The sequence below is a fragment of the Notothenia rossii genome (genome assembly GCF_949606895.1).
Source record: "Notothenia rossii genome assembly, chromosome: 8".
NCBI lineage: Eukaryota > Metazoa > Chordata > Actinopteri > Perciformes > Nototheniidae > Notothenia > Notothenia rossii.
Window position 1 is genome coordinate 1,557,737 of NC_136906.1, and position 8,768 is coordinate 1,566,504.

Sequence of the window (8,768 nt, forward strand, 5' to 3'; positions counted from 1 at the left end):
TCCATCTACTTTTATGAGGACTGAAACAAAATGTTTCTATTACAGTCGACAACATTCCTGTTTACATTTAGTACATGTTAAGGATCCAAAGCTTATCATAGAGTCCTAAAGTGGTCCCGGAGATGTTGACGACCCCAACATTTTGCTTTACACTGACTTACGTGTTTTTGAGTCTATAGACAACTAGAGAGTGCAATTAAAGTTTCCAAAAGATGCTGCGTTCAGAGTCTTTTGGACTTCTGATTACTTCCCTTGGAAAAAAGTCTCCCCACTGGTTCAAGACCTGATCGGACCAAATAGAGTGGGAACTGGAGGGGGGCAGAAGTACCAGCACATAGAAACTTCTGGATGCTAACCTGCACATGTTGGGGTTTTTGCACAATTAGCACAAGTTGTGTTGAATACCATTCATGGCATTTTAGCCAAATGAAATCACTTGGTCATTGAGGACGCTGAGGGTTGCAGTTTAACCCAGAAAGTGGCTATATCTGTATTCTCTGGTGGCTGATTGTGATGAATTTTGGGTTGATATGGAAGTTTTAAGGGACTCTGGATCATTTGGACTGGACAGATTGCTTATTTATTTGAAAATAAATTGTCCACAGTTGAGGTAATAATGATAATCTTGTGTTCTCTGTATCCAATCTCTACTCATGGTAATCAAAACCAGCCCACAGAGGGTACAAATATTAGCATTTTCTAGTTAAAACTGCCATTACGCATCCTGAAAAGGTCAGAAATGGATTCAGCATCTTCAATAACCTCCAAAACCATTCCAAAACTGCTCATATAGACCAAACCATTTTTAACTATTGTCCACTGTAAGCTTTAGTGCTAATTAATGCAACTTATGCAGGTTAGCATCCGGCAGTTTCTATGTGCTGGGGACCGGTAATATACATTTCTAACACAACACTTTGCTTGCAACAAGACTAAAGCTCCACGAGCTGAGTGCAGCAGGGCTTCTTACCTCAGCCACGAATCACAGAGAGAGGTCGATCTCATTATGGATTATAAAGAGCATTTTAATCTGACCCCTCTTTACGGCCCTGGACTGATTTGATGATGATTTGATTCGTCCTGCATTATCGGAAGCAGAGATTGTTTTATGGATGTTTTGGGAAAGCCATATCTGGGTCGTACCAATACACGGTTTTCGAGGGGAGTGGGGGGGACTTTAAAGGCTTGAGAGCAGAGGCAAGAAGACGAGAACTGAACCACAGCCATATATCAAATCATAAATCAGTATTAACCGTAAGCCATAGATGAGATAACCAAAGCAGGGAGTCATTTATTAATAATAATAATAATAAATGGGATTTATATAGCGCTCCATGCCAAGTCACCAACACTGGAGTGTCTTAGAATCTGCAACAAGCTTCATTTTGTTATTGCTGACAATGTTTACCACCGAGTCATTCCTTATCAAGAAAAAAGAACTCAACTTTTAAAATGGTGACATTTTGAACCTGTCTCACTCTTCCCACTTAGTAAATACAGATCCAAATTGTCATTCTCATTATTAAAGAGAAAGGAATTGACCAGTTTCGTACTTGGCTGACATTGTTTTTCAAAGGGGGTACATTATTGAAAAAAGTTTGAGAACCACTGCTATAGAGAACAGAGATGCTGTGGGTCATTGTGCAATCAATACCTGGGAGGAGTCATATTCTAAGGAAAATGATACTGACTTCAAGCCAAAACACACTCAGTCAAATGAGTCCACGCATCATGGGTGTGTGTTTGGATCAGGTCTGTGGAAGTCACACACCCTGACAGGGCGGCAGTTTCATTGGAAGAACAATGAGAGAGAATTGTGGTGCAAGAAGTAAAAAAAGCAGGAATGTACAACACACACACACACACACACACACACACACACACACACACACACACACACACACACACACACACACACACACACACACACACACACACACACACACACACACACACACACACACACACACACACACACACACAGACAGACAGACAGACAGACAGACAGACAGACAGACAGACACACACACACACACACACACACACACACACACACACACACACACACACACACACACACACACACACACACACACACACGCACACGCGGGGGGTTGGTAGAGGATGAGGAGGTCAGTGAGATAGGGGGGGGCCAGATGGTCGAGGGCTTTATAGGTGAGGACCAGGAGTTTGTAGTGAATGCGGTGTGAGACGGGGAGCCAGTGGAGTTCTTTGAGGACCGGGGTGATGTGACGCCATGATTTGGTGTGGGTGAGGAGTCTGGCGGCTGCGTTCTGGACACGCTGGAGTCTGTTGAGGGATGTTGTGCTGATGCCGTAGAGGAGTGAGTTGCAGTAGTCAAGGCGGGAGGAGATGAAGGCGTGGATGAGTCGCTCAGCTGCGGGGCGCGTGAGAGAGGGACGGAGTTTGGCGATATTGCGGAGGTGGAAAAATTAGGTTTTTACAACTTGGCGGATGTGGGGGTCGAGGGAGAGGGTGGGGTCAAATATCACGCCAAGGTTGCGTGCCTGCGTGGAGGGGGAAACAGGGGTGCCATCGATGGTGAGTGTCAGGTTGGGGGTTTTGCTGAGGGTGGATTTGGAGCCGATGAGGAGGAGTTCAGTTTTATTGCGGTTGAGTTTGAGGAAGTTGTGTTGCATCGAGGATTTGATTGCAGTCAGACAGGATTCGATGTGTGTGAGAGGGGGGCTGTGGGGGGATTTGGTGCTGAGGTAGATCTGTGTGTCGTCAGCGTAGCAGTGAAAGTCCAGGTTGTGATGGCGGAGAATCTGACCCATGGGGAGGATGTAGATGATGAAGAGGAGGGGGCCGAGTACTGAACCTTGGGGAACACCTTGGGTGACTGAAGCTGTGGTAGAGGAGTGATTGTTGAGGGAGATGAAGTGGGATCTGTCGGAGAGGTAGGACTGGAGCCAGCTGAGTGCAGTACCTTCGATACCGATATCCGATATCTTCTCCTCTCTGCTCTTCTCCTCTCTGCTCTTCTCCTCTCTGCTCTTCTTCTCTCTGCTCTTCTCCTCTCTGCTCTTCTCCTCTCTGCTCTTCTCCTCTCTGCTCTTCTCCTCTCTGCTCTTCTCCCCTCTGCTCTTCTCCTCTCTGCTCTTCTCCCCTCTGCTCTTCTCCTCTCTGCTCTTCTCCTCTCTGCTCTTCTCCTCTCTGCTCTTCTCCTCTCTGCTCTTCTCCCCTCTGCTCTTCTCCTCTCTGCTCTTCTTCTCTCTGCTCTTCTCCTCTCTGCTCTCCTCTCTGCTCTTCTTCTCTCTGCTCTTCTCCTCTCTGCTCTTCTCCTCTCTGCTCTTCTTCTCTCTGCTCTTCTCTCTGCTCTTCTCCTCTCTGCTCTTCTTCTCTCTGCTCTTCTCTCTGCTCTCCTCTCTGCTCTTCTTCTCTCTGCTCTCCTCTCTGCTCTCCTCTCTGCTCTTCTCCTCTCTGCTCTTCTCCTCTCTGCTCTTCTCCTCTCTGCTCTTCTCCTCTCTGCTCTTCTCCTCTCTGCTCTTCTTCTCTCTGCTCTTCTCCTCTCTGCTCTTCTCCTCTCTGCTCTTCTCCGCTCTGCTCTTCTCCCCTCTGCTCTTCTCCTCTCTGCTCTTCTCCCCTCTGCTCTTCTCCTCTCTGCTCTTCTCCCCTCTGCTCTTCTCCCCTCTGCTCTTCTCCCCTCTGCTCTTCTTCTCTCTGCTCTTCTTCTCTCTGCTCTTCTTCTCTCTGCTCTTCTCCTCTCTGCTCTCCTCTCTGCTCTTCTTCTCTCTGCTCTTCTCCTCTCTGCTCTTCTCCTCTCTGCTCTTCTTCTCTCTGCTCTTCTCTCTGCTCTTCTCCTCTCTGCTCTTCTTCTCTCTGCTCTTCTCTCTGCTCTTCTCCTCTCTGCTCTCCTCTCTGCTCTCCTCTCTGCTCTTCTTCTCTCTGCTCTTCTCCTCTCTGCTCTTCTCCTCTCTGCTCTCCTCTCTGCTCTTCTCCTCTCTGCTCTCCTCTCTGCTCTCCTCTCTGCTCTTCTTCTCTCTGCTCTTCTCCTCTCTGCTCTTCTCCTCTCTGCTCTTCTCCTCTCTGCTCTTCTCCTCTCTGCTCTTCTTCTCTCTGCTCTTCTCCTCTCTGCTCTTCTCCTCTCTGCTCTTCTTCTCTCTGCTCTTCTCCTCTCTGCTCTTCTCCTCTCTGCTCTTCTCCTCTCTGCTCTTCTCCTCTCTGCTCTTCTCCCCTCTGCTCTTCTCCTCTCTGCTCTTCTCCCCTCTGCTCTTCTCCTCTCTGCTCTTCTCCCCTCTGCTCTTCTCCCCTCTGCTCTTCTCCCCTCTGCTCTTCTTCTCTCTGCTCTTCTTCTCTCTGCTCTTCTCCTCTCTGCTCTCCTCTCTGCTCTTCTTCTCTCTGCTCTTCTCCTCTCTGCTCTTCTCCTCTCTGCTCTTCTTCTCTCTGCTCTTCTCTCTGCTCTTCTCCTCTCTGCTCTTCTTCTCTCTGCTCTTCTCTCTGCTCTTCTCCTCTCTGCTCTCCTCTCTGCTCTCCTCTCTGCTCTTCTTCTCTCTGCTCTTCTCCTCTCTGCTCTCCTCTCTGCTCTCCTCTCTGCTCTTCTTCTCTCTGCTCTTCTTCTCTCTGCTCTTCTCCTCTCTGCTCTTCTCCTCTCTGCTCTTCTCCTCTCTGCTCTTCTCCTCTCTGCTCTTCTTCTCTCTGCTCTTCTCCTCTCTGCTCTTCTCCTCTCTGCTCTTCTCCTCTCTGCTCTTCTCCTCTCTGCTCTTCTCCCCTCTGCTCTTCTCCTCTCTGCTCTTCTCCCCTCTGCTCTTCTCCTCTCTGCTCTTCTCCCCTCTGCTCTTCTCCCCTCTGCTCTTCTCCCCTCTGCTCTTCTTCTCTCTGCTCTTCTTCTCTCTGCTCTTCTCCTCTCTGCTCTCCTCTCTGCTCTTCTTCTCTCTGCTCTTCTCCTCTCTGCTCTTCTCCTCTCTGCTCTTCTTCTCTCTGCTCTTCTCTCTGCTCTTCTCCTCTCTGCTCTTCTTCTCTCTGCTCTTCTCTCTGCTCTTCTCCTCTCTGCTCTCCTCTCTGCTCTCCTCTCTGCTCTTCTTCTCTCTGCTCTCCTCTCTGCTCTCCTCTCTGCTCTTCTTCTCTCTGCTCTTCTCCTCTCTGCTCTTCTCCTCTCTGCTCTCCTCTCTGCTCTTCTCCTCTCTGCTCTCCTCTCTGCTCTCCTCTCTGCTCTTCTTCTCTCTGCTCTTCTCCTCTCTGCTCTTCTCCTCTCTGCTCTTCTTCTCTCTGCTCTTCTCCTCTCTGCTCTTCTCCTCTCTGCTCTCCTCTCTGCTCTTCTCCTCTCTGCTCTCCTCTCTGCTCTTCTCCTCTCTGCTCTTCTCTCTGCTCTTCTCCTCTCTGCTCTTCTTCTCTCTGCTCTTCTCCTCTCTGCTCTTCTTCTCTCTGCTCTTCTCCTCTCTGCTCTTCTCCTCTCTGCTCTTCTCCCCTCTGCTCTTCTCCCTGTACACCAGCAGCTGCACCTCCAGTCACCAGTCTGTCAAGCTCCTGAAGTTCAGACGACACCACCCTCATCGGACTCATCTCTGGGGGAGGAGTCAGCCTCCAGGTGGGAGATGGACCATCAGGTGACCTGGTGTGGGGACAACCACCTGGAGCTCAACGCTCTCAAGGCAGTGGAGATGGTTGTGGACTTTAGGAAGAACGCAGCCCCACCCGCCCCCACCACTCAGTGTGACTCCCCATCACTCAGTGTGACTCCCCATCACTCAGTGTGACTCCCCATCACTCAGTGTGACCCCCCAGTCCCTGCTGTGGAGTCTTTCCGCTCCCTGGGCACCATCATCGCCCAGTGATGAATAAAGTGATGAGCACTGAATAGATATTTACTGTGGATGTATTCCAACATGTATGGCCTATAGCTGCCGAACAGAAGTTCAGTTCATCTCTCACTTATTCTGACAGTGAGGTCACGTTGTAATAACAATAACTCATCGCTCTGCAGTTTCCTTTTTCAGCTTTGCTGTTTGGGTTGCTGTTCGGAGTTCTCCAATATGGCGGACCATCTCGCACTGCAGATCGGGCAGGGGGAGGGATCGGGTAGTGACAGTGCTAACAGAGAACGGCTGATGTGTTTGGTTTTGTGGTTCGCATTGAAGATGACGTCAAGGCAGTTTTACGCAGCGTCGCTCCGCCGGCCGAACAGCGCTCTCTCTCTCTCCCTCCCTCTCTCTCTCTCCCTCCCTCTCTCTCTCTCTCTCTCTCACTCTCTGTCTCTCTCTCTCTCTCTCTCTCACTCTCTGTCTCTCTCTCTCTCTGTCTCTCTCTCTCTCCCTCCCTCTCTCTCTCTCACTCTCTGTCTCTCTCTCTCTCACTCTCTGTCTCTCTCTCTCTCTGTCTCTCTCTCTCTCCCTCCCTCTCTCTCTCTCTCTCTCTCTCCCTCTCTCTCTCTCTCTCTCTCTGTCTCTCTCTCCCTCCCTCCCTCCCCCTCTCTCTCTCTCCCTCCCTCTCTCTCTCTCTCTCTCTCTCTCTCCCTCTCTCTCTCTCTGTCTCTCTCTCCCTCCCTCCCCCTCTCCCTCTCTGTCTCTCTCTCTCTCTCTCTGTCTCTCCCTCCCTCCCCCTCTCTCTCTCTCTCTCTCTCCCTCTCTGTCTCTCTCTCTCTCTCTCTCCCTCTCTGTCTCTACCTCCCTCCCCCTCCCTCTCTCTCTCTCTCTCTCTCCGCGGACCGCGGGTGTCAGGTGACTCAAACAGGAAGTCCTCCGTAAGCCAGACCGTCTCATTTCGCAGACCGATCGGTTTGCTGTTCCTTCACTTTATATTTATATACATTTATCTTGGACGAAAACTTAGCGTGAGGAAAGGCATGTGTGGCGTGAGTGCGTGAGATATGGGTTAATTGCGTGACTCTCACGCTCAATGCGTGAGGGTTGGCAGCCCTGCTAAACAAGCTAGTTAGCATTTGCTATGAAATCAGTTTACACGTTGGTTATCTATCCAAACAAGCTAGCTAGCACCTCTCCTAGTACCAGTCCACACTCCCTACTTGGGTCTGTATGGTGACTTGAACGTTGTTTTTGGTTTTTGGTTCAAGGCCTCAAATATATTCTGAGATAAACAAAGGTGAAGAGATTTTAAATGTTTCTTCTACGACATGATATGCAATAGGCAGCGACGTACAGTCAGTACTCCAATGTAACGGAAAAAAAACTAAATAATAATAAAATGTCTCCATTGATCTGTGTTGTAAATGTGATTTATGTTTGATTCCTATCGCTTCTTAAAGTCAAATTCGGCAAATTTGCGGAGCTCCGCTACAACTAGGCTACATGGGAGCGATGAGAAGTGAGGCAGGGACGAGCTCTGCCTCTCGTAAGCCCACAGTAACTGGCTGGAGCGCGGGCACTAATTTAGCGCGGCCACTTATTTTGTGAGCGCGCTCAAGCCAGTTACGGCCCCTACACACGGCGGCGTACGTTGTTGCTTGCCGGCGGGGGGGTCTGAAACTCGACCAATAACCAATCACATGAATCTCCCACCCCAGACACACAAGCACGCGGTTCGATTGGCTAGACGCTAGAGCTTGTACTGGCATATGATTCGATTGGCTGACGCCTCCGTCGAGGCGTCAAAAGTAGAACATTGCTCTACTTTTGAAGAAAGCACCGCGAGAGAAGCTACGCTTTGCTCCCACAATGCAGTTTGGCGAATCGTGACGTCACCCCATTCAAAGTGAATGGGCAGAAGCGTTGAAGCGGCAACGCACGCCGCCGTGTGTAGGGGCCGTTGGGGTGAGGTGAGGCACAGATGAGCTCTGCCTCACCTCAGAATGCGTCACCCCACAGAAACTGTCTGGAAAGCAGGCACTAAGCTCATGCCTGTTACCATCTCACTGTAGGTCACCAATGTAATGTTTGTAGATCCCTTTATTACATTTATCCTCGCCATCCATAGTCTCTAAATAACTTATTTCACGTATATATGATATATAGGCTCGCTGATCTCATCAGTGGTGTAGTCTACGTGATACGCTGGTATACGCCGTATACCCACTAGAAAATGCCAGTGATTTCCGTATGCCCTCTTAAAAATGAGCGATGATACGTAACAACATCATTTTGTGACTTCGCTTTCACGCTTTCGCCCCCTTCTGTGTTAATACTTTTGGACGTCTGGGGCTTCCGTCGCCTTTGGCCTGTTGCTAAGCAACAGCAACACACTTTGTTCGGCTCTGACAAACCCCACGTTTCTCTAACGTTATCAGAATTTGATCCTTCCATCATTCAAGTTCGCGGAGCGCTAAACAGGAAGCAAACATGAAACGAAAACAGACGACAATATTTTAATGTTTTCCGAAGTTTTCCCCTATTACCACTATAGAAGAAGAGCCAGGTCAGGCGGCTGTCCTAATAAAGTGACAGAGAACGAGCCCGGCGCTACCGCTAATGTACCCGGTAAGTGGAATTAGCATGGTTATCATTAACGTAACAGTAGCTGGAATGTAAGAACAGGCATCCTTGGTTAGAGTGGAGGGACAGAAAGTTAGGTAAATGTCAGCACACATGCAAAGGAAAGCTGATCTAAACAACAGAAAGTCATAAAGTCAATGACTATGCAAATGAGAGTTAATTCATGGTCATGTTAAAAGTGCATTTAAAACATTTGCACCATTATATTACTATATGTTAGTTATCAGTAGTTGTCAAATAATTAGCTATTGAAAAAGTGGAACATTTTTCTCCTTTTATCTGCTTTTCATGCATTTGTTAGCCATGATGTAAATATTGTAAGCAGTTTATTAAATACTTTTGAGTAAATCTTGGCTCTTTTCT